The 26,439-nt window shown below is 34.3% G+C and overlaps 1 protein-coding gene and 1 long non-coding RNA gene across 2 annotated transcripts in view; both read left to right on the forward strand.

The window, feature by feature from the left end:
* PDZRN4 (PDZ domain containing ring finger 4) overlaps positions 1-26,439 on the forward strand; it is a 389,260-nt gene that overhangs the window by 110,409 nt on the left and 252,412 nt on the right. The gene's annotated exons all lie outside the window — the stretch shown is intronic.
* On the forward strand, positions 18,531-26,044 carry LOC309608878. The gene is made up of 2 exons (XR_014233141.1): positions 18,531-21,112; positions 21,967-26,044. It is a non-coding gene; the product is annotated as an uncharacterized lncRNA (long non-coding RNA).

Raw genomic sequence — 26,439 nt, forward strand, 5'->3', positions numbered from 1 at the left:
GGAAACAATTATAAATAATCTTATTGTGCTTTTACATTTTCAAATTGAATTTGTTTTCAAAGCATATTTCACTGTGTATTTGTGTTTCATGATAACAGAGTCAGCAAATTCAGCCACTAAAAGCCACTTAAGTATTTTTATATATTAAGATCTTGTACAATTTATAGTTTTCATCTTTATGAAGCAAGAATAATATTTGATAGAAAATACTATTTTATGATGCTTTCTTGAACAAAAGTATCTTTCAAAAATAGGTACACATCACCATACCTGTTAAAAACAGACTTGATGCATATATTTTGTTTGTTTTGTTATTTTGACCTCTGAGTAACCTCTACCAGTATTATTCCAAGATAAAGTGTATATTATCTATTAATTTATATGTTTATTTTTATCATATTTTATATATTACATATTATGATATCGTTTTTATGTGTGCATTACTAATAATATATTCCAGAAAGGAAAATACAACAATAATAGCAATGCCACATTACTTTTGCATAGCTCTTTTAACTACTGCTTTAATAAGTATTTTCTTTTATCTTTTTAAATCTTTTGAAATAAGTAGATTTATAATCACATATATTAGTTTTAAGAAATGGAGATAGTATAACAAGAAATGATATGCCTGATAAACTCAGTACTAGAGTTAACATACAGTTTTCCTGAATCATATTTCAATAATGTTTCAAGTACAGATGGTCAACAGTAAGGATTAAAATAACTTTAACAATTCTGTCTGAAGATATGTGTGTCTGTATGATATATTTATGTGAAATGGTTCAATAAGCTGCCTGGCACACCCAGAAATGCCTCTAATTAAAATCGAACATATACTAGAAATATTTCATAATATGTAGGTTTTATTTTTTCCCTTGTGATCATTATCTCTTCTTTGAGAAATGGCCTCTAATAAAGATATTCATTTGGCCCCAGGATATGTGTACGTTAAGGAAATAAAAACCTCAAGAGTTCTCCCTTTCCTATTAAATCCATAAGATATTTGTCAAATATCCCTAGGGCCTTTCACATACCGGTCAGCTGTACACAGAGATCATTATGAAAACTTCATGTAGTTTTGCAGTACAACTTTGTGATCCTTCAGAGCTATTATGTCTTCTAAGACTTCCTTGTGCTTTATTGAAAGCTTCAGGGGAAATAAATATGTCTTTCTAGACCCAGTGGTCTAGAGACAGTGAACTCAAGAGATCAAGGTTATCAAAACATGAGTTCTGTGTTATGGCTTCTGTTTATCTGAAGGAAAGCTGCCAAGGTGAAAGGGGTTGTTGTTATTTTTAAAGTACTGAATTATGTGGAAGAGGAATTTCTTATCAGTAGAGATGATTTTTGTTGCCAATTCTAAATGTTGACCTTATTTTTGATATAATCTCTGTCCTTTGACAGTTATTAGCTTATAGATAATCGCTGCAAAATAGCTCCCAAACTTGTTCACCCAGGAGTTTATTGGGGATGTTGGGCTATGTGTTTGCTTTCAAAGAGGGGGAAAGAAAGGAGGTTGAAATGATGAGAAAGGAACACAGACAGACGTTATACGTGTCAGAATACACTGCCTTGCCTTCTAGATACCCACTTTCAGGATTTCTAGTGTTTTGTATTTTATATACTTAGCTGTTCTCAAATCTTCAATATTTGAGGAGTTCCCTTTTTCTGTGCAAGGGTGGAATCACTGTTTTAGTGCCATGATGAGGATTGTTGTTTCTGTCTTAGATATGATAAAAGGAAAATCTGACTATATATAGACTGCAGGATATTTATATCATTCTTACATAAAAGTGAAATCAAGTTATTGGGACTCTATCCCTTCCTTACATAATTCAGAAGTTTTCAATATCTCACTTAATCCAAGGGCTTATTGTAGTCATTCATGCTAAATACAATAGCTGTGCTATCAGTGATGGTTACCAAAATTCTTTTTTTTTCTTTTTCACTGCAGCATAGCAAGAGAAAACAAGGTTAAATAATGGTTAGCAGAATTTAGATATTAGGAGTTCTAACACCAAAATGTGGGTGGAAAGAGCCTGGGGTTGGTTTTAGCACCTAAGATACTAGGTTTGAAATCAAGCTTTGATATTTAGTAGCCATGTGGTCTTGGGCAAGTTGTTTAACCTACTTAAAACTCACATGGCTCATTTCTAAAAGTGGCCTACTACTAATTTTCAAATTTGTTGGCATCATTACTTGAAATGATGTATTTAAGATGCTTAGCACAAGACTGTAGCACACTAAGTAACAATATCTGCTCGATGATTTTAGATCTTATTCTCTTTTCATTTTTTTCTTGTTTTGATTTTTAAATTTATAGACTGTTTCACATGATGTATGTGTGTTTATATGTGTATATATGTACATATATGTGTATATATGTTTGTGTATGAATATAAATGTTTGTGCATATACATGTATATATTTGTTTATATATGTGTGTATGTTTTTGTGTGTACATATGGATATATATATATGGATATATATGAATATAATATACCTTATTCAGAATATTTGGACTAACCTCAAGAGTGATATTTCTTTGACGTTTCTTGTTTAATCTTAAAAATCCATATAAATTATATATTCCTTACATTACTATATACTTAATGTTAAAATAGTATCTTTCACATTCATCACATTTTAAAGTAAAATTGTCTCCTCCAAAAGATGCTCAATATTGATTTTGTGGTTTCTTGTGCCTTTTGGGCATCAATGTATATCCAGGAGAAAAGGTATATACTCCAGTTTTCAAAGCACAACATTAGGTGATATTTTGAGGATGATTTGTATGCAGAGCATTTTTAAAAGATTAAAGATGTAAGGATGCTGTTAAGAGCTACTTGATCACTGCACACCTCTTATGGACACTTAATTATCCCTTAGGTAGTGAGTTTTTATAGGATCAGATTCATAATCCTCAAAGGAAGTTAAATCTGTTTCACTCCTGCAGACTTTTACACAGTGGGTTTTGGAAAAAGTTCCTTTACAAAGTTAAAAGTTTTCCATACATTCAGTGAGATATCACAGCCTTGCAGAAATAGTTTCTGTCTACAATTTTTATAACCCTGAGGTTATCAATTGTTCAGTTTCCGTCCTACCCCCATCCATAACGGATGACATCGGGTGCAGCAATCTGAGTGAACCTTCATGTGTGTCCTAAAGGGTAAGCCACATGTTTAGATATATTATAAATGTTCCTGCTCAAGAGGATGCTGTTTTACTGGGCCCAGAAGAATTACGGGCCTTGGCTTATTTATGTGAATCAGTATAATATGTATATAATTTTGTTTACTGAAAATTTAAAAGCTGTAAGTATTTAGTCCATGACACTGGCCTTGGTACTGACAGTCATTGAGCCATAACATACATGATCTGAGGACTTATCCGCTGGAAGCACATGAACTCATGGCAGCATAAAGGCGATCTTCAGGGAGACCTCCACGGCAGTTACAATTACTGCTCCAAGTCTTCTATTTTCATAATGTTGTCAGTGTTGGCCAGTAAATCAGTAAAACCACCAGTCAGACCATGCCTTTGGCAAAATATGATGCAGCATAATTACAAAGGAGCTTTTTAGAGAAAACTCCCCAGAGTCCTTTGTGCTGAGTGCCAAAGGGGGTTTTCCTGCTGGCCTGCGATTTGATCACAGTCATGGGTGCATCACGTGCCTCCAGGCTTCCTAGAAGTTCTCTTTATCCACGAACCATATTCCAAAATTTTTACATCTCTACATAAGACAAAGGCTATATACATCCAAGTATAAAAATGACGCTTATAAATAAAAATAGTAAAGAACCCACCTGTTTCCTCTGGAAATCTCACATTCAGTTAGGTTTCAACAAGAATTTGATCTAACTAATCACTCAAAATATTGTTTTTTATTTGGATGTTAGAGGAACCATGTGTAATTTCTTATCATCCTGCTTACTTGAAAATAATGCTAATACTGATATTATTTGAGCATTTGATTCAAAAGATTTTTGCAGAATTTTGACATGCATCTAGAATACCACACATCCGCTAAAGGCAGGTTTTATTAGAAGATGTGCTTTTGCTTTTCCAGATCAGCTCTTAGTGAGCTTGGGGTTCTGGATAAGTTAGCTGGCAGGTTCTTTATTATCACTCTGTGTAGCAAGGACAGGAGGACAGACATGCAAGTGCCTCACTTCACATTCTCTTATCAGCTTTTAGAATTCATATGGGTCTCATTTTGGTACCTACTATGAATAAGACACAAACTCTGCACTCAGAATTCTTTCACTCTAGGTAAGGAACACAGGCATAAAGACATTATGAGAGTGGAGATATATACATTAGAGCAGTTTTCCCTTAAAAAAAATCAGGGCATACTTCACAAAAAAATGAAAAATTCTGTTTTGAGAACTTGCTGAGTAGAGAAGAAAAAAATAAGGAATTTTGGTGACATAGTTCTGAAGCATGAAAGCGTATGCTATTTACATATTTTTGAGTTTACGAATATATTATATGCTTTAATCTTTCACCAGCCTTGTATGATAGTAATACGTCAAGAGAAGTTAAATGACTTAGGCAAAGTCACCCAGATAAAAAGAATCAGAACTAGAGTTTGAATTTAATTTATTTCTTTATCTACTCAAAAATATTTACTGAATATTAACAAAAATAAAAATAAACCTTAATTTAGTGCTTACTTCAAAGCAGTATTTCTCAATTCTACCTTAGGAGACTTTTTTAGACTTTTTTTTAACCTAATTGCCCTCTCCCTAAGAAATTTTAATACCTTGGATATACTATATATCCGTTTTGTATTGTAGCTCTTTGGAGGGCCACAAAGCATTGTAAGAGCTAAAGTTTTTTCAACCCCCTTCCTAAGTTTTGCCCCCTTGAACGTGCTATCTCCCCCATTGAAAATGCATGTTTTAGAGACATTCTTCTAAATACTGAAGATATAAAAATGAGTAGGATATGGTCCTTTCTCTGGGTCACTTCAATACTAATGTATAAGTACAAGCAAACAAATAATTTCTACAGAAAGTAGTGAGTGCCACAACAGAAAAATGTACAAGGTACAGTAAACGCACAGAAGAGTCTGTCTGCAACTTTGGCTGGGAGTAGTTATAACAGACTTCATAAACTCCCTTCATGGTTATGGCTTACAAGAGGAGAAAGTGACCATCAGGTGGAAAAAAGGAGGATATTGCAGACAGACCAGAACCACAAAGGCAAAAGGGGTAAAACAACGTGGGCAGTTTTGGGGTCTGCAAAAAGCTTAGGAGAAGAGGAGAGAGCTGTAGAAGTGTCAGGATCATGTCATAAACTGGGAGTCTAGACTTTCTCATGAAAGCAGTGGAAGGGTGACATGATCAGTTTTGTGTCTTAGAAACATCACTCGGGTGTTTCACTTCTGGTTCAGGGTGGCTGAGGAAAGCCGGAAAGTTTCTCTCTTCTCCTTCCTGCAAAAATCCTACTGAAATCACATGCACACATGAAAATCCACTGAATCATTGGAAATCTAGAAGGATGCCATCAGTAAACCAGAAATGGTGAGAAAATTTTGGAAGACTTGGGAGGATAAGTGGATTAAAGTACATGAACAGTGCCGGACATAACAATAGTACTATTGTTAGCTATGATTTAATGGGAACAGCCAAGCGGCCATGGTTAAAGCAAGACATGATGAGATTTTTACCTGAGGCAGGAACTTGGGCCAGGGGAGGGGAGCTGGGTTTTTTAAAAAATAGCTTTTTGCATCGTACCATAGCTGCTTCACACAATCCAGGAACTCATCTGTATTGTCTTTCTTATCATATTTCTTCCACAATAGCCTTTCCATGATATCTTAGAAATCCCCTCTTGGTTACATATTAAAACATCTTTTGTCAATATGTAACCATAATAGTTTACATGTATTGACAGGTTATGATGTGTCAAGCATTGGGATAATTATTTTATAGACATAATTTCATTTAATCCATACAGCACTTCTGTAAGGTTATCACTGTTATTATGCCCATTTATATATGGAGAAACAAAATGAAAACAAACAAAACAACTACCTAGGACTCTGGCAGGTTAAGTAATTTTCTCAAGTACCTGCAGTTATTAAGTGGTTAAATTTAAGATCATGACTCCATAACCCCAGCTCTTAAACATCTGCTGTTCTGCTTTATGTATTATTATGTTCTGATAACATTCTTGTCTTAATCAGTTTGAGCTGCAGTAACAAAATACCACAGACTTGGTGGCTTATAAGCAGCATAAGTTTATTTCTCACAGCTCTGGATACCAGAACATCAAGATCAAGGCACCAGCAGATTTGGTGTCGGATGAGAGATCACTTCCTCGATGGCCATCTTTTTGGTGTAACCTCACCTGGCAGAAGGGCCTCAGAAACTCTCTCTGAGGCCTCTTTTATCAGGGCATTAATTCCATTTATGAGAGCTCTGCCCACGTGACCTAATCACCCCAAAGGGCCCCACCTCCTAATACTATCATTTGGGAGCTAGGATTCCAACATATGAATTTTGAGGGAACACAGACATTCAAACAATAGCAATTCTCATGACTTTTTTAAAATAAGAATTTTCTACTTAAAAATTGACAATATTTCTAAATTCTTTTTAATTATTCATGTCATTATTTCAGTTTACTTTTCATTAAGCTCGAATTAAAGGGTATTCCTGGCCCATGTGAAATGTATGTGTTTTCAGGAAATGGAAAAGATAAGGCATTAATATTTATTGTCTTGACTGCTATGTACGAGACCCTATAATGGACCTTTTCTCATTTCCTCTCATTTCAGTCTCACCTTGATTTATGACGTAACATTAGGAGACTCAAGTATCAGATGAGGAACCTTGAGATTTGGAGATTGATTATTCTCACTTCTTATATACCACAGTATTTACATGTGCAAAAGAAAAATGCTTACCTTTAGTACTCACAGTTCAAAAAAGTGAATCATTTGGAAATTAGATTTTAATATCAGAAGCAGGAAATCTCAGGAAGTAATATCAAAGATGAAATTCTAAGGCAATCTTAAATTCCAAACTAAGAACTAGAAATGAATCCCATATTGTCACCTTGATTGTCCTTATAAATGGGAAAAAGCAGAAGTTTGACAATTTCAAGCAGTAAATAATCCAAGTATATATTCATGTGATTTTAAAAGCTTTTGGGTGGGTGTTTGTGTTCTATAAAGAGCATCTGCTTATATTTGAATATTTAAGTGACACATATTCCAGATAATTTTCAAAGAAGAAAGTTGACCTAGTGAAATTAGATTCATATTCTCTTTTTATATTTCACACAATATTCTGGGAATAGAGAATGCTACTTCGTTTCTTTGTAAAAATGCTGCTATACAGAATATGATTTGTCAACCCATGAGCACATTTATAATAAAGTATTTCAAGGTATTTTACTGTTGACATTTTAATTGGGGGAAAAAGTTTATATTCTTATTTAAAGTGATACATAAAGATAAATTCCAGAAGGATTAAAGACCTAAATTTAAATGAAAAACTCTCCTTAAAACAATACTATAAAAGTACTAAAAGAAAATATAGAATATCATGTTTCATATTCTTTGAACAGGAATCTTTAAGCACCACAAGAAATCCGGTTTAAAACTTGAAAATGAAAAAAGCATAAGCAAAATAAAGTTAAAAATATGGAAATATTTGCATCACGAGTACCAGAAAAGGTTAATGTCCTTAATATACAAAGAGCTGATACAAATAAGTAAAGTTAAAACAATCTTATAGAAAGATGAGCTAGGGCTAAGATCAGGTAACACTGCATAATGGTAAACATGCTTTTAAAAAATACCTCATACTAATGATCAAGTAACTGCAAGTTTTCAGTTATCAAGCTGACAAACGTGTAAAAGAATGATAATATCCAACATTGTTGAAGATGCAAAGAAAAAGTAAGAGCTCCCTTTTCACTGTTTGAGAGACTATGAGGAACTTTCCTGCGTGTGTGTGTGTGTGTGTGTGTGTGTGTGTGTGTGTGTTTGAAGTGTTATTAAAATTTAAATGTCTGCCTATGGATTAAAAATAATACAGTGATGGACTTTACATATTAACGATATCTAGCATTTTTTAAAGATCCTGCCATGCTTTTAACCTCATCTTCCTTTTCCTCACCCTGTGACTTGCTGTTTTAAAGAGCTCTGTTCAGTGGCTCTTAACCCTTCCAGACTGGCAAAGAGGATTTAGCCTGGATCATAGTTGCATTTGCAACCGCCATCCTCAGGACCTAAGTACATTATAACTGCATTGATGGTTCCATTATCACAGCTTGATCGTGCTAGACTTTATATGGTTGCTAGGTAATCAGTGTCAATTGTTGCTTTTGAGGATGGAGGACAAAATATTTCTTAAGATAAGAAATAAATCTTAAGATAAGCGTTATGAAGAAACAAATGCTACTTTTCCCCCACAATATCCTATTTCTAAAGCACTACCATGTTTTAATGTTCTATTCATTAGACAAATTCCTAAAAATATCTTGTCACTTTCTTTAGCAACTTTACCTTGGAAACCATTTACATTTAGGGCAAGTGGTTCTACAAACATAAAAGGTTGTTTGCATGTTCACAAAGTTCATATAAGATTAAGGGAAACATACAGATCTAATGTTGAATCTCATGAGCATATGACTGCTCTACTATGAACTTCCTCTGATCTGGAATGTAAATGAGACCTCCTGCTAATAATATATTTACTTCAGCACACATAACTACTAGTTAAAATTCTTTTCATACATCTACAAAATTTCTTATTGCACTGAATCATCAAAAATAGATGAAAGCATTGAACGGTTTAAATATTCTTGTCAACAATTTAGGATGCTATATGACTTGGCTCCAAAACTAACTCTCCAATACATCATTGTATAGCTAAATTTGGTTTCAGTAAATCTTTAAAAAATCACATCAGTTGACAAATCTCCATATTGAGTCTGCTGTACTCTGTTACAGGCAAGGAGAGATTTAAAAAAAGGCAAAACCCTTGTTATGTGGGGAAATTATACCCTTGCCTATGAAAGGTAATTAGCAACACAAAAGACATTATCTTAGTTGTTTAGAATGGGTGGCAGGGCAGTGTTGTGTGCTGGCATTTTCAGGATATAAGAACACCTGTTTGGCTTCAGTAATTTGAGATGGACTTGAATATCTGAAATTTTAAAGGTCCACAAGGTGATTTTGATATGCATCTTGGGTTGAGAACTACTTCACTAAAGTGTGTTAATACTGAAATATTAGGTATCACTGTGAAGGAATTAGAATGATACATTAAGCTTTTAGTGCTTCAGAGACTTGACTTCCCAATTTACTACCTAGTCTTATAGAATACACGATGCCGTAATAAAAAGTCAAAATTCATTGATCCTCTGGAAGCTTGTACAACCAATATTCAGATTCAGGAATTTGGATGAAACATTCCCTGATTTGTTTTACTTGTTATATGGGATATTGATGTCCTACAGAACCAGAAACAAATCTTTATCAGTTATACAAGTCTTCTCATTAGACAAAGCCTCAAAAAGTATACAGTGAATTTTAAAAGAAAATATATTAGAAAATGATTGTGTTCATTACAAAGGAATACTTAGCTTTATAAACATATTTCAATTTCTTTTAAACATAGAACATATAAGAATATTTGATTTGAAAAAAATGGCAGTTTTTATATTTGAAGAAGACATTCACTGCCCCTGATTCAGCATCGCACTTTTTACAGCCCTCAGCCAGTCAGGTGAGAGCCATGCTTGGGTTTATCCTGAAAATCAGATTTCCCTCAAACAGCATTAGGGTTCTTCTTCTACCGCATTCAAATACTAACAACTTAAATAGTATTACTTTAAATACAGTTGTTGTACAGTGCATTCAATTTTGTTTAAAATGTCTTCATAAACATGATACTTCATTTGTCATTTTTAACTTTTTCTGAGTATTTTCATATTATGGGCAGTCTCTCCTCTATGTCAAATGCTTTTATGGAAAAATACACATACATACACACATATATTTTACATTTCTCTGTAGCAAAAAATAACTTCCAAAGTCAAAGTTTAGGCTTATTTTTTTTTTTTAATGGATTCAGGTCTTGTAGCATCTTCGTCTACCTGCCTGTAAATACTTTGCCCTCTGTACATATTCTACCCCTGAGGCCAGGCATATGGCTCCTTTTCTTCTTCCTCTCTGTTCTGTTCCTGGGCAATTTAATTCATTCCTACAGCCGCTAGAGACAGGTGACTGCAGTGTGCATTACTGCCAAATCACACTGCTTTCTTTCACGTTAGACCCAGATACTCTGACTGCCTACCAGACATCTCCCAACTGGACGCCCCATAGGCAAAGTAAATTCAGGGTATTAAAAGGGAAAAGTACTGCTTTATTTCCAGACATTTCCTCCCTCCTGTGTTATCCATCTAGGTAGACTAGACCACCACTTACACTCACTTCCAAATCAGAAATATGAAAATCATCCTATTAATTAAGGATTCCAATCCTTAAATGCCTGTTGTATTCCCCATCTCATATTCAATACTAACTCCCAAACCTTTCTTGAATATTCTTTCCTCATTATCCCCACTGTGCTACTACATTAGTTCACCCTATCAACAGCCTTTGTCTATTACAAAGGATTCAAAATTCTCCTTCCCAACTCCAGTTTTCCACCTCTCTATTGCCAGAATGATCATAATACATGCAAATGTGCTTTTGTGATTTCCTTGCTTAAATTAAAGAACCCTCCTGCCTCAGACAATGTTCAAGCTCATGAGTTGGTCTTGTTCATAGGCCCTTCTTATCTCCAGTGGAGTCTCACCGTTGATAAGACCTGTATGGGTTCTTAATTCTACCTCTACTTTGCTCATTCTGTTCCCTGTGCTGGGAAGGCCCTTTTTCTTTTACTGTCTTTATTTATCCTTGTTTATTGGAAAAAGAATCCTCTGAGACCACTCACTACTTCTTGTCCCAGAAATTGCAATCTATTTTTCATAATTTGAAGGCCTTAAAATCAGCAAAATGACAATACAAATTACAATATAGCATAAGTAGTACAATTTAAGGATGTAGACTGTGGTGGTAACATAGTCAAGGAGGTGGTTATTTCTTGAGCAGTGAGGGTCTTTCACCAAAGAATTGACATTATAACTGAACGTTGAGTGGGAATATTCCAAGTAGAAAGAAGGAAGAGGGCATTCCATGCATGAACAAAGATTTAGACATCAGAAAGAATGTGAAACATTTGGGGAAGACTGGAAAGTTTGTGCGGCTAAAAAGTTGTGCTTTGTAAAGATTTTGTTTGTGGGATAGTTGGTCTCTGTCTTGTGTCAATTACTTTTTTTGAGAAGATATTTTTTTGTTTATATTTCCCCTATTCAGATTCTCCCAATATTGAGACACCCAGACTCTATACTTTGTTTCAGGTCTTTAAGTTTCATATGGTACTTGTCCAGGCTAAATCTTCTGAAAAGAAATAAAGTGCTTCATGGGAGATTTTAGAGCTTAGACATCCATGAAAAATAGTTGAACACTACCATTAAGTCATTAAGAATGGTAGCTCATGCAGGCAGAGGTCACGAGGCAGAAATGATGATTCTCAGTGATCTCATTTTCTTGGTACCCAGTGGTGTACACCCAGCCAAAGCTGTGTTCCTGAGCGCTTGGGAGAATTCTTCACACAATTCTTCACTCCTTTCTGAACACCATTCTGTTATATTATACATATCTTCAGTCTGAAAGCATATGAAGCCAAACTCACAGGAAATGAGAGAGCATATATTTCTTTGTGATCTGACATTTTATGAACTCTGCGTGTCCTTGTTCTCATGCATGCCTACTTCCTAACAATGAAAACCTCTTCTGCTGACCAGTATATAAAACCCAGTTTAGTTTATTCTTTCTACTGTCATGATCATGATAGTGAAAAAGCCAAATGACATTTGATTTTTTTCCACTCTTGTTTAATACATTTGATCCACACCACTGGCATTTGACCTTTGAATTAAATGAAAATGTATATGAAAGTTGTGAGAGCAAGTGAACATTATAACCCCTTTGTCTGAAGTGAAATGTAAGCAATGAAATGAATATAAACATAAAGATTTCAATATTATGTGTTACCATTATCATTTGATTTTTAATCTTGGTTAATAAAGAGCTCTAATTTGTGTGCTTTTCTTTATTTAATACACTGTAAGTGAAGTTTTCATGTGAATAAGTTTGTAATACTGGGAAAAATAAAGATCATGTAGTGATAGGATTTATAACAGTACTATGCAGGAGTTGTAAAATACAGTATTTATCCTGTAACCATATAAAGTCCTATTTAGGTAGATTGCCCTTATTCTAAGGTATTGTACTCATTTATATTACATTGCAGGTTGTTTTTCTTTTGTTGTAGTTCTTGCTTTTCAGACTGGAAAGGTAGAAAAGTCCTGGTCAGAACTTAAATTTGCAACCCAACATAAATCAAAGCTCCATTCTCCAGGCTGAAAGCTCCTGCCCCTGCCTTCACTCCCGGTGACCCTGTGAATGTAATCTTTTCAGAGTCAACCTTGAATCTGGTCTAGACAGCATGTGACTTATGAAGTGAGGTAGGGTGAGGTGTCCAGGGAGAGAGGCAAATCCTTTAGAAATGAGTCTCAAAATAATGTATTTTCTTTCTTGGAACCCTAAAATAGGTAAACTGTAACCCACTTTCTTTTTTTCATAAGAAAGCTGTTTACTCAGATTTGAATGCCTTCTTTTCCTTCCAATATTCATGCCTAGTGTTTGTAATCCGTATTACATTGTTTCTGTTTTTTGTTTACTAATCCCCCTGGGTTAGAGAACAAGTCAATTAAAATAAGTACTCTTGGGTAAGACTCAAGTTTTATTAAAAGTGAGATAAGGTAGCAACGACTAAGAGAATTTGCTTTTTCCTTCTTAATAGTTTGAATGGTGCTTTCATTGTATACTAAGTAGCCACCATAAGGAGATAATCTGGGAAACATTTCTAATGAGAGTTCTGAGGCCAGTCTGATTACTGGAGAAAAAAGGTAAAAAATATAAACTGTAATTCAGGACAGTGAATTTTCTACAAGGATAGGCTATACCTAAATAATGCTTATTTCAACTTATGAAAGTAACGCAAATGTCAATTTCAAGAGTATTCCAACTACACGCCTCAATGAAAGTGATAGAATCACAAGAGCAGCTATATTTGTATGGCTCATAAGATCTCTAATCTATCTTTGTTAGTATTCTTAAACAATTGAATCCAGTTGGTTCTTATAAAAGAGGTTGAAATCTGATTCCACGTGGCATTCAGGAATCCCGACTTGGTAATGTCATTTTAAATTCTGGTACCTTTAACCATTCATTAAGGTTCATTCATTGTTTAACCTTTGCCAGAAACACGGCTATCCACCTCACCACCCTGCTCAGGGTCTCTGTTAATGCTGAATGCTCTGCTACTGCAGCATATAAGGTCCAAAACAGAAGCAATGACCATCTTACTATGGTGGAAAAATTTTTGTCATCCAACATCCAATATCATTTGTTCATTTTTTTTTTGTTTGGAGACTGGAAGGTGGGCTTTTCCTTTGAGAAAGAAAAGCAAAGAAAAGCAGAATAAACAAAAGTACCTCTGAGATTTATACATATTGCCCCTAGTTGGCAGATAAACTGTCTCTCTCATGTTTTCAGTGTGACACTTCTGGACAGCTTTGCACAGCTTCCGGGCTAGTGTTTTTCCACTGTTCTCAAATCCCACACACTGAGAGAATCAAACACATTAACATCAGGAACAGTGCCTCCCTATCAGAGAGATTTTTCAACCAAGTTTCCCATTTCAACCACTGGTTTATCTGAATCTAGGAAAAGATAGTAGCAGGTGGTGCAAAACGTTCATGCAAGTCTGTGGGTTTAAAGTACTCCACAGGTGATCTTGATGTCCCCCATGGAGGCAGATATAACCCCTTTACCCTTCTTTTTCTCTTTCCCTTAAAACAATAAGTGGTTTGTTGTTATTATACATAATATTAAAATATTATAATACATAATATTAAAATATTAATGTATTTTTCATGGCATTGCTTATTTAATAAATATTGAATATCACATTAAAAAGCAATCCAAAAAGTTGATATAGCTGCAAGAAAACTGTTGTTTAGACGGCTTATTAATACCTAGATTTGGGTACTGGGGGCAGTTTTTAAAGGACAATCAAAATGAGTTGGGATTTAGTGTATTTTCCTTCATTGTTTTCCTTATAGACATGTTTATGTAATTACCTATATATACTGCTATTTACTACCTTTTCACTATGACTACTCAAAAATCATTTCCATATTATAATAAAAGTCTTAAATTTAAAAATTGAATCTGCATTTAATAACTGTTTTTATGATTAGGAAAGATGCAAGTTTATTGTGGAAAATTGGGAAAACAAAGAAGAAAATAAAAATCACCCATTATCCCAGTACAGAAAGGGAAATAAAAATGCACATTTTGATGTTCTCATTGTGCTGAGTCCCCTGGTAAGTCAGTGTGGGGAGATGTAAGGATTCACCAGCCATGTACCCCTGCAGTGTTTCTCAGGCTGTCGTTCAGGATCCCCACCAGCCAAGAGCATTTGTATTAAGCTTTAGTTTGTTTTATTATTTTTTTTTGTTGAATATCATTTTTAAAATTTATTTATTTATTTTTATTGAGTTATAGTTGATTTACTATGCTGTGTTAGTTTTAGGTGTACAGCAAAGTGATTCAGTTACATATACATATATATTTATTTTTTCAGATTATTTTCCCTTATAGGTTATTACAAAATATTGATTATAGTTCCCTGTGCTATACAGTAAGGTCCTTGTTGGTTATCTATTTTATATATAGTAGAGTGTATACGTTAATCCCAAACTCCTAGTTTATCCTTCCCCCAGCCTTTCCCCTTTGGTAACCATAAGTTTGTTTTCTATGTCTGTGGGTCTGTTTCTGTTTTGTATATAAGTTCATTTGTATCTTTAAACAAAATGAAGCTTTACTTTCTAAAATATGTATAATGAAAACAACAGATGTATCGGTTATGCTTTCTCAAACTATGCAGACCCAGATTCTAATGACCTCCTCCCTTACCTCCCCTCCCACTTCCATTTGTGAATTAGAAGTCTAATCCAAAAAAAAAAAAAATTAAAAAATGAAAAACCAGAAAAACAAGGAAGCCTCTGATTGTTCTGACTCCATTACTTACAATTGTGCGATGTTGGGTAGATTATTACCTCCCTGAAATTTATGTCAGAGACGTCAGTAGTCATTTTTTAATAATTTGTAAAGTGGCTATGAAGATTAAAAAGGAAAATGCATGTAGGGCTCCTTGCAGTGCTTCTTGGAAAATATTAAGTAACTTCTTTATTCCAGGACCTGTTTTGGGCCCTATCACATATTTTGTGTAATTAATCTCAGAGCAACTATGACCTAGAACAAGTATATGAATTTTTGTAAAAAATACATTAGAGTATAGTTGATTTACAATGTTATGTTAGTTTCAGGTGTACAGCAAAGTGAATCAATTTTATATGTATATATATCTCCATTCTTTTTCAGATTCTTTTCCCATATGGGTTATTACAGTACATTGAGTAGAGTTCCCTGTCTTATACAGGAGGTCCTTGTTAGTTACTTATTTTATATATAGTAGTATGTATATGTTAATCCCAATCTCCTAATTTATCACTTCCTCTCACGTTTCCCCTTTAGTAACCATAAATTTGATTTTGAGATCTGTGAGTCTGTTTCTGTTTTGTAAAAAAGTTCATTTGTATCATTTTTATTAGATTCCACATATAAGTGATATCATATGATATTTGTCTTTCTCTATCTGACTTACTTCACTTAGTATGATAATCTCTAGGTCCATCCGCATTGCTGCAAATGGCACTGTTTTATTCTTTTATATGGCTGAGTAATATTCCATTGTATATATGTACCACATCTTCTTTATCCATTCATCTGTCGATGGACATTTAGGTTGCTTCTATGTCTGGGCTATTGTCAATAGTACTGCAGTGAAGAGTGGGGTGTATGTATCTTTTAGAATTATGGTTTTCTCTGGATATATGCCCAGGAGTTGGATTGCTGGATCATATGGTAGTTCTATATTTAGTTTTTTAAGGAACCTCCATACTGTTCTCCATAATGGTTGTACCAATTTACATTCCCACCAACAGTGCAGGAGGGTTCCCTTTTCTCCCAGCACCCTCTCCAGCACTTATTGCTTGTAGATTTTTTGATGACGACCATTCTGACTGGTGTGAGGTAATACTTCATTGTAGTTTTGATTTGCATTTCTCTAATAATTAGTCATGTTAAACAAAATGGACCTAATTAAACTTTAAACCTTTTGCACAGTAAAGGAAACCATAAACAAAACAAAAAGACAACCCGCAGAATGGGAGAAAATATTTGCAAAATAAGTGACCAACAAGGGATTAATTTCCAAAATATACAAAAAGTTTATGCAGCTCTGTATCAAAAAAACCCCAAACAACTCAATCAAAAAATGGGCAGAATATCTAAATAGACATTTCTCCAAAGAAGACAGACAAATGGCCAAAAAGCACATGAAGCATTTGAATGTTTACATGTAAGTGGAATGCCTCAGGCCTCACCATTCTATGAGAGCAAGTGAGATCACAGTCACATTACTGCCTAAATTAGGACATTTCTTCAGCAGCCCGCATTCACAGAGCACCTCAGCCTCCCTTCCAAATCTTCCTAGTTCCTCTGAGTCTGGAAGGTTATTCATGTTCATCAAAGTCGCCTTTGATGCTGTCTGTGGAAATCTACATCCCCCAGTGGAGGCTATAACAGTGAACGCCCAGGATGTTCGCTATTATACTGTTCACTGTTATACTGCCGGCTGTGTTGGCTTGCAGAAAGGAGAGAGAGGAGGGCCCGTGATCTGCTCTCACTCTGCGATGAGCTAGGTCTCTGGGGCCTGGGTTCCCAGTGTATGTGGCCACAGCCCCACAGCCTCACATGAATACTTTCCCTTCCTCATCATTCCACACAAACCACTTGCTCCGGGGCCACTCAAAACCATCCACTTTCCTTCCTCAATGCCCACATCTGCTGTCTTTCCCCAGCAATGTGCCACAATTCTCTTTCCTTCTCCTTCCACCTAAAGACAAAAACCCAGAAGCATCTGTGCAGACCCTCCCATGAATAACCAGCCCATCAATTCCACAGTCAGCTGGCCTTTAAATTCCTGTTGTGTTTGGTTTTGTTTTCCTCTCAGATAGGACATGTTGGTTCATTCAGAGAAGGAAACTGAGGCTGAAAAATAATTCCTAAGTATGCCTAAAGGTAGAAACAAATTCATCTCCCCTGCGAGCCCACGATGCATTTTCAGGAGTCTGGCCCCTGCTTTTCAATCTGATGGTTGCCCTCCCCTTTTCTGCAAAAAGAGCCACTCCATCGTTGATGCTTGTCTCAGGTGTGTCCCTCCTGTTGCTTCCCAGCAGCTGGCGGCTCTGCAGCACAGTTTTGGGCTGTACGTCTGCACGTCCTTAGGCATTGACTCTGCCTCCTGGGCTTTGCAGCCACCCTGCTCTCACCTGTTGTACAGCTGCCGCCCGGGTGCCTGCTGTTAGGCATCTTCAGCAGTCCCACCTGGGGCCTGAGGTAGGGAGAACATCATTTCAGTCCCTTGGCCGTGGTCCAGGGAATCACTGGTGGGTATTGCCATTGACACTTCCTGCGGCTCAAAGAGGATTCCGAGGGGGCTGCTCGATGCCCAGACCTGTGTGGTGTGCTACCAGTTTCCTTAGATGTGTCACTGGAGCAAAATCAGGTACAGTGTTGACACTACACTGTCATTTCATGTCCCATGATGTGTGCTGACTAAATAGATTCCATTTTTTCATTACATCTATCAACAAATACTCAGATTTCTTGCTGCTGAAAGCCAGTTATGATTATCAGCTTTATATCAGAAATATTCAGGAAAAGCTTTTTTATCCAGGATGTTGTGGGAATGGAGGGTATCAGTTAGGCAAAAAATGCCGTTCATGCTGCCTTGAGGTGTCTCCTTATCACTCCTTGCTTTCTTTGCGGTGACCAATAAATGGGTACCTGGTCAGAAGGGAGCAATACTTATTTGCAACTGACTCCAGGCTATCCTGCAGTCAGAGGCAGGCAGATATCAACAGTGAGATGGTTGGCTTGGTATAGCTTTGAAAGACTGAACGTGTGAAAATTTCTTTAAGTTGGAAGTGACAACACAAGGGAGAAATATTATCTCTCCACTTGAATGACAATCTGTGAATTAAAATTCATAAGAGTATATGAGTAAAGTTCATTAGAATAAATAATCCTATAACTATGGAAGTGTCAAGAAGATATCATACCAAAAAATTAACAATGGTTATTGCTAAGTGATATAATTATATGTAATTTTTAATTTTCTTCTTGTTCCTTGCATTTTCTAGCATTTCCAATATATATGTGTATATATGTGTATATATATATATATATATATATATATAGCATTTCCACCCTATATATTTACACATATATATGTCACTTCTGTAATATATATATATAATTTTTGTAATAAAAATGATATATATATTAAAACTTTTATAAGTTTAAATAATCATACCCCCAAAACATTTAAAAATAAAAAAATCCTCTTCACTTTTCGGCATGTTTCTAAGATTTTTCTCACATACTAGAAAATCTAACATGAACAAAACAAACTCTCACATGCACCTTTCAAAAATAGTGTCTGCTGTTTATGTGACAAATGCTGTGATATGCAGATATACAATAAATTGCCCTCCAGTGTTTGAGTTACCCAGAAAGCCATGTCCCTGGACCACATCACCTCAATGGCACAGAAACACCTTCACTGAGGGATGATTTAGTGGCATATTCTCTGCTTCTAACCTTAGAATCCTTTCAACATTATCTCTGGGTGAAATTTTAATACTCTAATTTAAAATATTGCCCAGACTCATCGTTCTTTACATTGCCCAGACCTACCCAGAAATCTCTTTTGTGACATTAGTCCCAGGAAACAGTTCTTTTCTATAGACAGATTTTGTGTATCTTCTTATGGCAAAATGAAAACTACCTAACCCAAATCTGCTTTGCTTTAGTTCCTAAAAATCCAAGTCAAATTCACTGTTCATTTATTTATCTGTATATTCACCTAATAGCATCTACTCCTTTGCTTTGTTTACCTCTTTACTTGTTTTGGTTTTGGTATTTTGGATGGAGTCTAATATGCCTTAAGCACTGTGTTTTAAATAAATAGACTGTCATATTTTCTTAGAAGATAAATGCATAAGAAGACAGTGATCACATGTATAAATGTGACATATTAACCTTTAATTTCTTTGAACAGATGAGTCTCATCACCAAGAACACTTTAGAATTGTTATAATTTTCTAATTTGAATAATTATATTGGGATTACTGGTTGGAAAACTTACAATTTTATCTTCACATGGGTGGATATGGTTATAAACCAATGGAACTGGCTCTTCCTCCTGCAAGAGAATCCAAATGTATATATTTAAAACTGGTTCATTATAACATGCTTCATGGATGGGTTGGTCCACCAATGCTACCATTTACCAAAAACTTTTGTAACTAAACTCTGGGGATTGCCTATTGGGCAATTTTATACTCATACTAGAAATGTACTCCAAAATGTATAGCTGAAGCTCATTTTATAAAAATAAATGCATTTGTGAAATGTGTAAAATTAATTTGGTAATGTTAACTCTATGAGAGTCATTAGAAACATACTTATTTAAAGGAATCTGGAGTCTGATCACTTTCTTTTTCTTTTTTTGTAAATCTTGAAAAAAAAGGTTATTTTTTAAATCTTGAAAATAGTTATCTACTGCATTGCTAGGATAATGAAAAACATGGCAGAGGAAAAATAAGGCCAATCCAGTAAAGAAACGTGTTTCCTCATTCCGCTGTCTGAGTAGCGATGAAGGTGGCTAGATTAGTGGTTACATTACTTTTGCTTAGGACTTTCTGGATCTTATCAAAATATTGCATTTCTTTTAAGCCCAGCAGGATAAAGCGCTATCCTTTACCCTCAAGGTTTGCATCTCACTTGCAGCTTCAAATTAACAAGAGTTAGATGATGCTCTTTTATGGACAGAGTATGCCTTAAAAAGGAAACATCTAAATAAAATAATTCCTCATTGTTATTGGAATGAAAGATCAAATTCAACTTTTAAAATACAAATATTTTAGCTTCTTAGTATTATATGAAAATATTGATCCCATTCTTGAAATTTACATAAGACCTTTAGTTGAGTTTGATAGGCATCTAAAAAAGCATATGATAAAAGAACAGTAAAATAGAATAAAGTCAAAAGTAATGAAGCTATTGAAATTGAATGCTCCTAAGGTAAACAGAAGATGAAAAAGTAATATTTTTGGCTGAAAGATAGATAGGTCTTCTTATTGTATTGTTCAGACAAATGAAAGCAAGAAATAATCATAACCAAGCTGTAGAATAAGATAAATTTTCATACAAATTGAAATGATAATATACTTTAAATCAGTCATAAAATTATTTGTTATCCAAAAAATGTCACTGATTCAGAAACAAATGCTATAGTTTACACATTTAAATTTTTCTTTTTCTAGTAAAGAGTTATAAAATGTCTGAACATTATCTGCACATTTTTATAGTGCCACACATTAGTTTTATTTTATCAATAAGTCTAGCTATAAAATGTCTCATAGAGGTGTGATTTATATTAATTTATTTTAATTTTCTAAAATTTTAAAGATAATACACTAAATGACAAGTTGACCTGTTACATTATAGCATATTATTAATCTCAAACAGAAAGCATGTTGTAAAACCACTATGCAAAAATTTAGCTGCATGACTGTTTACAAACAAAACAAAACTGCTTGGGTTTATTTCTTTTGAATTCTAGGTATTTAGCTATTTTAGATATCCATAACCTTGTAATTAAACTTCCATGAATTATTTATATATAAGACTACACTTTCAGTAATATATGAAAAAGGATTTTTTTGGTTACAGCTAATGTTTTTAAAATGATGTCATAATATACTATAACATAGAAAGGTTGTTTAAATAAAAGCTGTCTCTAAATAAAAATGATCTAATTTTTCCTTCTTTTATTCCTCTGCATGAGATTTTGCAAGTATCAGCATGTACTTATATATTTCCTTAATCATTATACTATTTATATCTCACTTTACACATATATTTTACAAGAAATATAGCTGTGCAAATTTATATATAAAACAGTTTTTGAAAATTAGGCCATATTTTAAATTCAGGAAAGAGGTTACTGTTTAATCAGTAGTTTGTTGGGCTCTTGAAATAACTGGATGTTCTAATGCTTTTTGTGAAACATGAAAGAACAGAAATGTTACAAATTATATGAAAAATACATTTTAATTGAGAAACAGTATATCCATTAACTACATTTTTTGTCTTATGACTTCAGAAAGGTATTATTATTTTTCCATTGTAGACACCTGTTACTATAATCCAGCCACCAGTTTTCATAGGTGCATCCATCAAGAATAACTGGTTAAAGGGACTTTATGGTAAATATTCCTATAAATCAAAACATGTAGTCACCTTCCGGATCTGTAGTTTCTAATATGGTAGCATTAGCTACACATGGCTGTTTGCCTAATTAAAATAGTGCAGGTCTGAATTGAGATTTGCTGGATTTTAAGACATTAATTTTTATATTGATTACATATTGATATGACAATATTCTGAGTTAAATAAAATATATTGTTAGAGTTAACTTCAACGTGCTCCTCTTTTTTTAATGTGGAAACTAGAAAAATTAATATTTGAAATTACATAATATGACTCTCACCTGTGCTCATATTATTTCTATTGGACAGCACTGGTCTAGATACTCATCTCCAGTATATCTATTTTATAAATTAATATAGTAGAGCAAATATCTCTCTTTAAAGTGAGGCTCAGCTGTGGGGATATTTAAATGTACTTTATCAATATTTGTGAAATGTTTCAAATAGTATAGCATAATCATTATTTTTATTTCTCTACTATATAGTAATCTTAAAAACTAAATATTTCAGTGTAAGATTAATATTTAATCTTAAAAATAAATAAATATATGCCATATGATGTGATGCTTCAGTGGCATTTGAATCCTTACTTTAAAAAATTAGAAAAACTAATGCTAGAAATTAACATTCCTTTGAGAGTTGTTTGTGCCAATGTGTTTAAGCATGGTACAGTTTGGAGATTTTTCTGAAAAGGGAAGGAACCAAAGTTAGTTTGTATGCATCAATGATTATGATATCTTTATACATATTATTTCCTTTAACTGAAACCTCAGAAACAGTATAATAGTTGATTTAAAAAGCATATAACAATGACTCTCTGAGGAAATAAGATGAGATGGGCTGTACTAGGGAAGAGGAGATCAGGACTTGGTAACTCATCTTAACAAACTCATGTCAACGGGAGAAGGTTGACTGCTATGCCGAGCCAGAGAGGATAGAGACTCCTTCTAGAGAAATTAGCTAAGGTTAGCTGATGAGCAATACTAAAGACCCCAAATTTAGAGTTTCAGCCAAAGATCATTTGCAAGAGAGTCTAACCATTGATCTGTCTCAGTTAATGTTATTTTTGGAGTTTAGGTGTTATACATACAAATTGTCCAAGTGATTCAAAAAAAGATTTTAGCAAATGTTATCATTCCTAATATGCGACATAGACTATGATAATAAATAAGCAGTTTTAAAGTGTATGTGTCTCAGACAAATTGAATACAGTATTTATTATTATCAGATAAATTGAAAAAGCTTTCTAAGATAATTCTATTGGGATGTTTTTGACGTTTTAGTTTCGTGGATAAGTATTCTTCTACCATAGTGATTTTCAAAGTTTTTTAACCATGACCAACAGTAATACATTTACCTCACAGCATACACACACAGTTTACCTAACCATATTTTGCCATTATTACAGCTGGTAGACTTTAATATTTTCTATCTAGTTTATTCAATTTCATTTCCTGGTTATGATCCACTAAATTGACGTCACAACCACAACTCCTCATTTAAAACACCCCTCAATTTGAAAAAAGAAAATATTGTTCTATGTGTAGATGTCAGGCAACTGGAATAATAAGGCCAAGCTGCAAGACTGAGCAGCAAAGGATTAAAAAGCAAGTAGAAGGTTTAAGATCAACAGACCCCATCCACAGCAAGGGCAAGGGCATCAGAAGGTTCTGATCACCAAACACCTGTGATTAGAGTCAAGCATAATTCTGATGCAGTTATCTTTTACCTGGTATTTTTTCCTTCGTGAAACCTAAACAACCCTAACCAGATGCATCAGATAAGGCAATATACCTTCCTGCCCTAGAGTTGAAAAATGAGAATGAAAAGAATTTCTCACAAAAGCAGGCTATAATTGAAAATTTTAAAGAAAGAACAAAATATCAATTGCTAAAATGAATGGCATTATATAATATACAATTTAGGATATTTAGGTACTCATAAAATACATGAAAAATAATTTTAATGTTTTAATTAAATTCTGATTATAAGCGGGAAAATGAAAACAAATAAGGCTGAATGATGTATTACTTGGTTATGAGTGTGTGAATTGAATTATTTATCTTCTCATCTTTTCAATCAGTTTCTCTCCAAAGGCATATGGTCATTTACAATTTCTATTTCTCTTAAATGTGCAATCCCACTTTATTTTTATTTTTTCTGCTTTCCTTCTATTAAAGAGAAGGCTTTTTTCCTTTCCAATTTTAGTACATATTCCACTTTGCTAAACTGGGGTGGTAGGTGCAGTATTGTCCTTGCATCATTCAGACCATTTTTAAATTTCTCTCTATTCCTAACACCCCTGCTTTTTCCCCACTTTGGGGAAGTGGTTGTAGCTGTGAGCATCAATCAAACTGAGAGGTCTGTTCAAGTTGAATAAAACCTTTGTGCAGCTTGTGAAGGAGAAGGGTAAACAGTGAAAAGCCTGTGAGTTCTTAACTCATCCCTGAACCATTGGATAAGGCCTGGGGTTTAAGGTTGAAATGGCCACTATCTTTTAGCTCCCTGTTGGTACAGAGCTCAAAATCTTTTCAATAACTACTACCTCTCAGTGGTATCATTTTTGAAAATGAAAATCACATGGTATATAACTGGGATATAAAATAATGGTAAACTGCTCTCACTATATGTTGAGATATATATATATATAGACACACACACAATACCAATAAACATACATGCGTATATATGATACCTTACATATCCATTTTTATACATAGTTATGCATTCAAATATACTCGTTTAAGCTTACTGAAATAACCAAAATGCTTTTTCTTTTCTGTCTATGCTGGGGCATGGTTGATATTAAAAAAAAAAAAACAAAACTATACGAGTCAAATATGAAAAAACCTGGTAAATATCATTATGAATCCAAACTGCATTTAATCTGGCTCAGAGGACAGGAAGAGGGTTTATCCAACTGTATTAACCATGTATTTAAAAAGAACAATGGAAAGTAAATCTAAATGCCAAATCTAATTTCCAGTTATAAATATGGTTGTTTTTAATCTTTTGTCAGAGCCACTAGTATTGTACACAATGTAGAGTAAGATTGCTTTGTGTTCCTTGACATTTGATGGCTGTATGCTAGCTGACATGTGTTCAGAAAAATATATTTGATATAGACACACACACATCATTTAAAAATATAGAACTACAGGTTTGGGGAGTTTGTTATCAAACAGCTCAACTTGTTTAAAAGGTTAGCTGTCAAACTTCTGCGTATACCTGGCTGGATCTCCTCTAAAAAGCAGTGTCCAAGATGTTTCTAAAAGTCCACCAGCATAGAGAATGGGGCTGCTTTCACTGATGTACTTACTATTTCCATATAGCTATCCTCCCTCTAGGGAAAGGTAAAACGTATCAGGGATTGAAAGCAGGCAAATCTTATGAGTCTTATGAGACCCAGGAAGGTAAGAGACCATCATGGGGAGCATTAGGTAGAGCCAAGTGGATTTTATTTTGGAACTGAAAGTGAGGCTTTTCTTCTTTGTTACCTTATTTAGCCAGGAGGTGAAGACTTAGGGTATTATCACCAGTACTCCAGGGAGCAGCATTCATGGAAAGTTCACTAATGGTTGCAGCTCAAGCAAATTTGGACACAGTAACACAGAATGGAACCACCTTGATGAACTTGAGATGACTGTTTTCCTTTTAGATACTGGACTTGCTCCTTACCTCCATTTCACCTTTCAAGTTCTTCCTCTCAAGTAAATATATGGGATCTATTGCATATTCTTGATAGCACCCTCTGCTAGTTATTTGGTAGTACAGCTTCATGTTCATTCATTTGGGAGGCATCAGAGATGGGAACCTCCCTTGAAGCAATCCTAGTCGCCTATGTTTTGCCTATTCATTCTCCCAAAGCAGGTGGGAGTATATTTAATAGAGGACGGTGTTTTCAGTGTGCTCTTCCTTGGCTAAAGCCAATGTTAACACCTACACATGCTATGCTAATACTTCATGTATGCTAATACACTAATACGTTTTTTCCACTTTATGCTTTTAAAAAGGAAAGTTCATCAAAGAGTATATATTTGTTAGAGCACATATATACAAATCCCATGGTAGCTAGTGGAATTAATTCAGCCATGATAGTCACTTTTAATCAATCCTCTAATCATGTTTTTAAAAGTCAGTTCAGCATATTGTTCATGACAATAAATATATCTGTTGTTATTTTTGGTGTGAGTATGTGTAGTAATGTAGTGTTGATGTGCTTTTTTTTCCTTTAATATCATCATGGAGTAATGCTAACATAATGACTACTAAGAATATGCAAAATGAGATACTTAACTGCTGATTAAATTTCTTTTCTAGTTTCTTTAAGTAAATGTTGTTTCATCTGGCATTGCTTATACAAATTCACTCCATTAAACTTATGAGAAAATATAACATAAATCACCATGCAAAGAAAATATTTTAGTAGATTAAACTATCACTTAAGCTAAATACTGTTTGTACTCAAATTGCTCAGACCTGACTCCTAAAGGTGAACCCACACTCCTTCCCTGAAATCTTTTATACCTGATTCTCTCCTGATAGCAACTGGCCAGTCTTTGCCTAGAGGCCAGAACTTTGATTAATCTTAGAATTATAGCACACAGAGACATAATGTGCTTTTTCATGTTTCCTCAGGAGATAAGCTAGACCATTTAAGGATCCTTTGTTATGTGATTCTCAGTAACAATGAATAATTTAGGATTAGTATGTATTGTTTAAAGAACTATTTTCCTTTCATGCTTCTAAGTTAGCATAGTGAGTATTATCAGGATGAGAAAGTATGAAGAATTATCTGATAAAATCTGAACAAGTTGAACCATTGATAACCCA

Source organism: Balaenoptera borealis (genome assembly GCF_965194805.1).
Source record: "Balaenoptera borealis genome assembly, chromosome: 13".
In the NCBI taxonomy this organism is placed as follows: domain Eukaryota; kingdom Metazoa; phylum Chordata; class Mammalia; order Artiodactyla; family Balaenopteridae; genus Balaenoptera; species Balaenoptera borealis.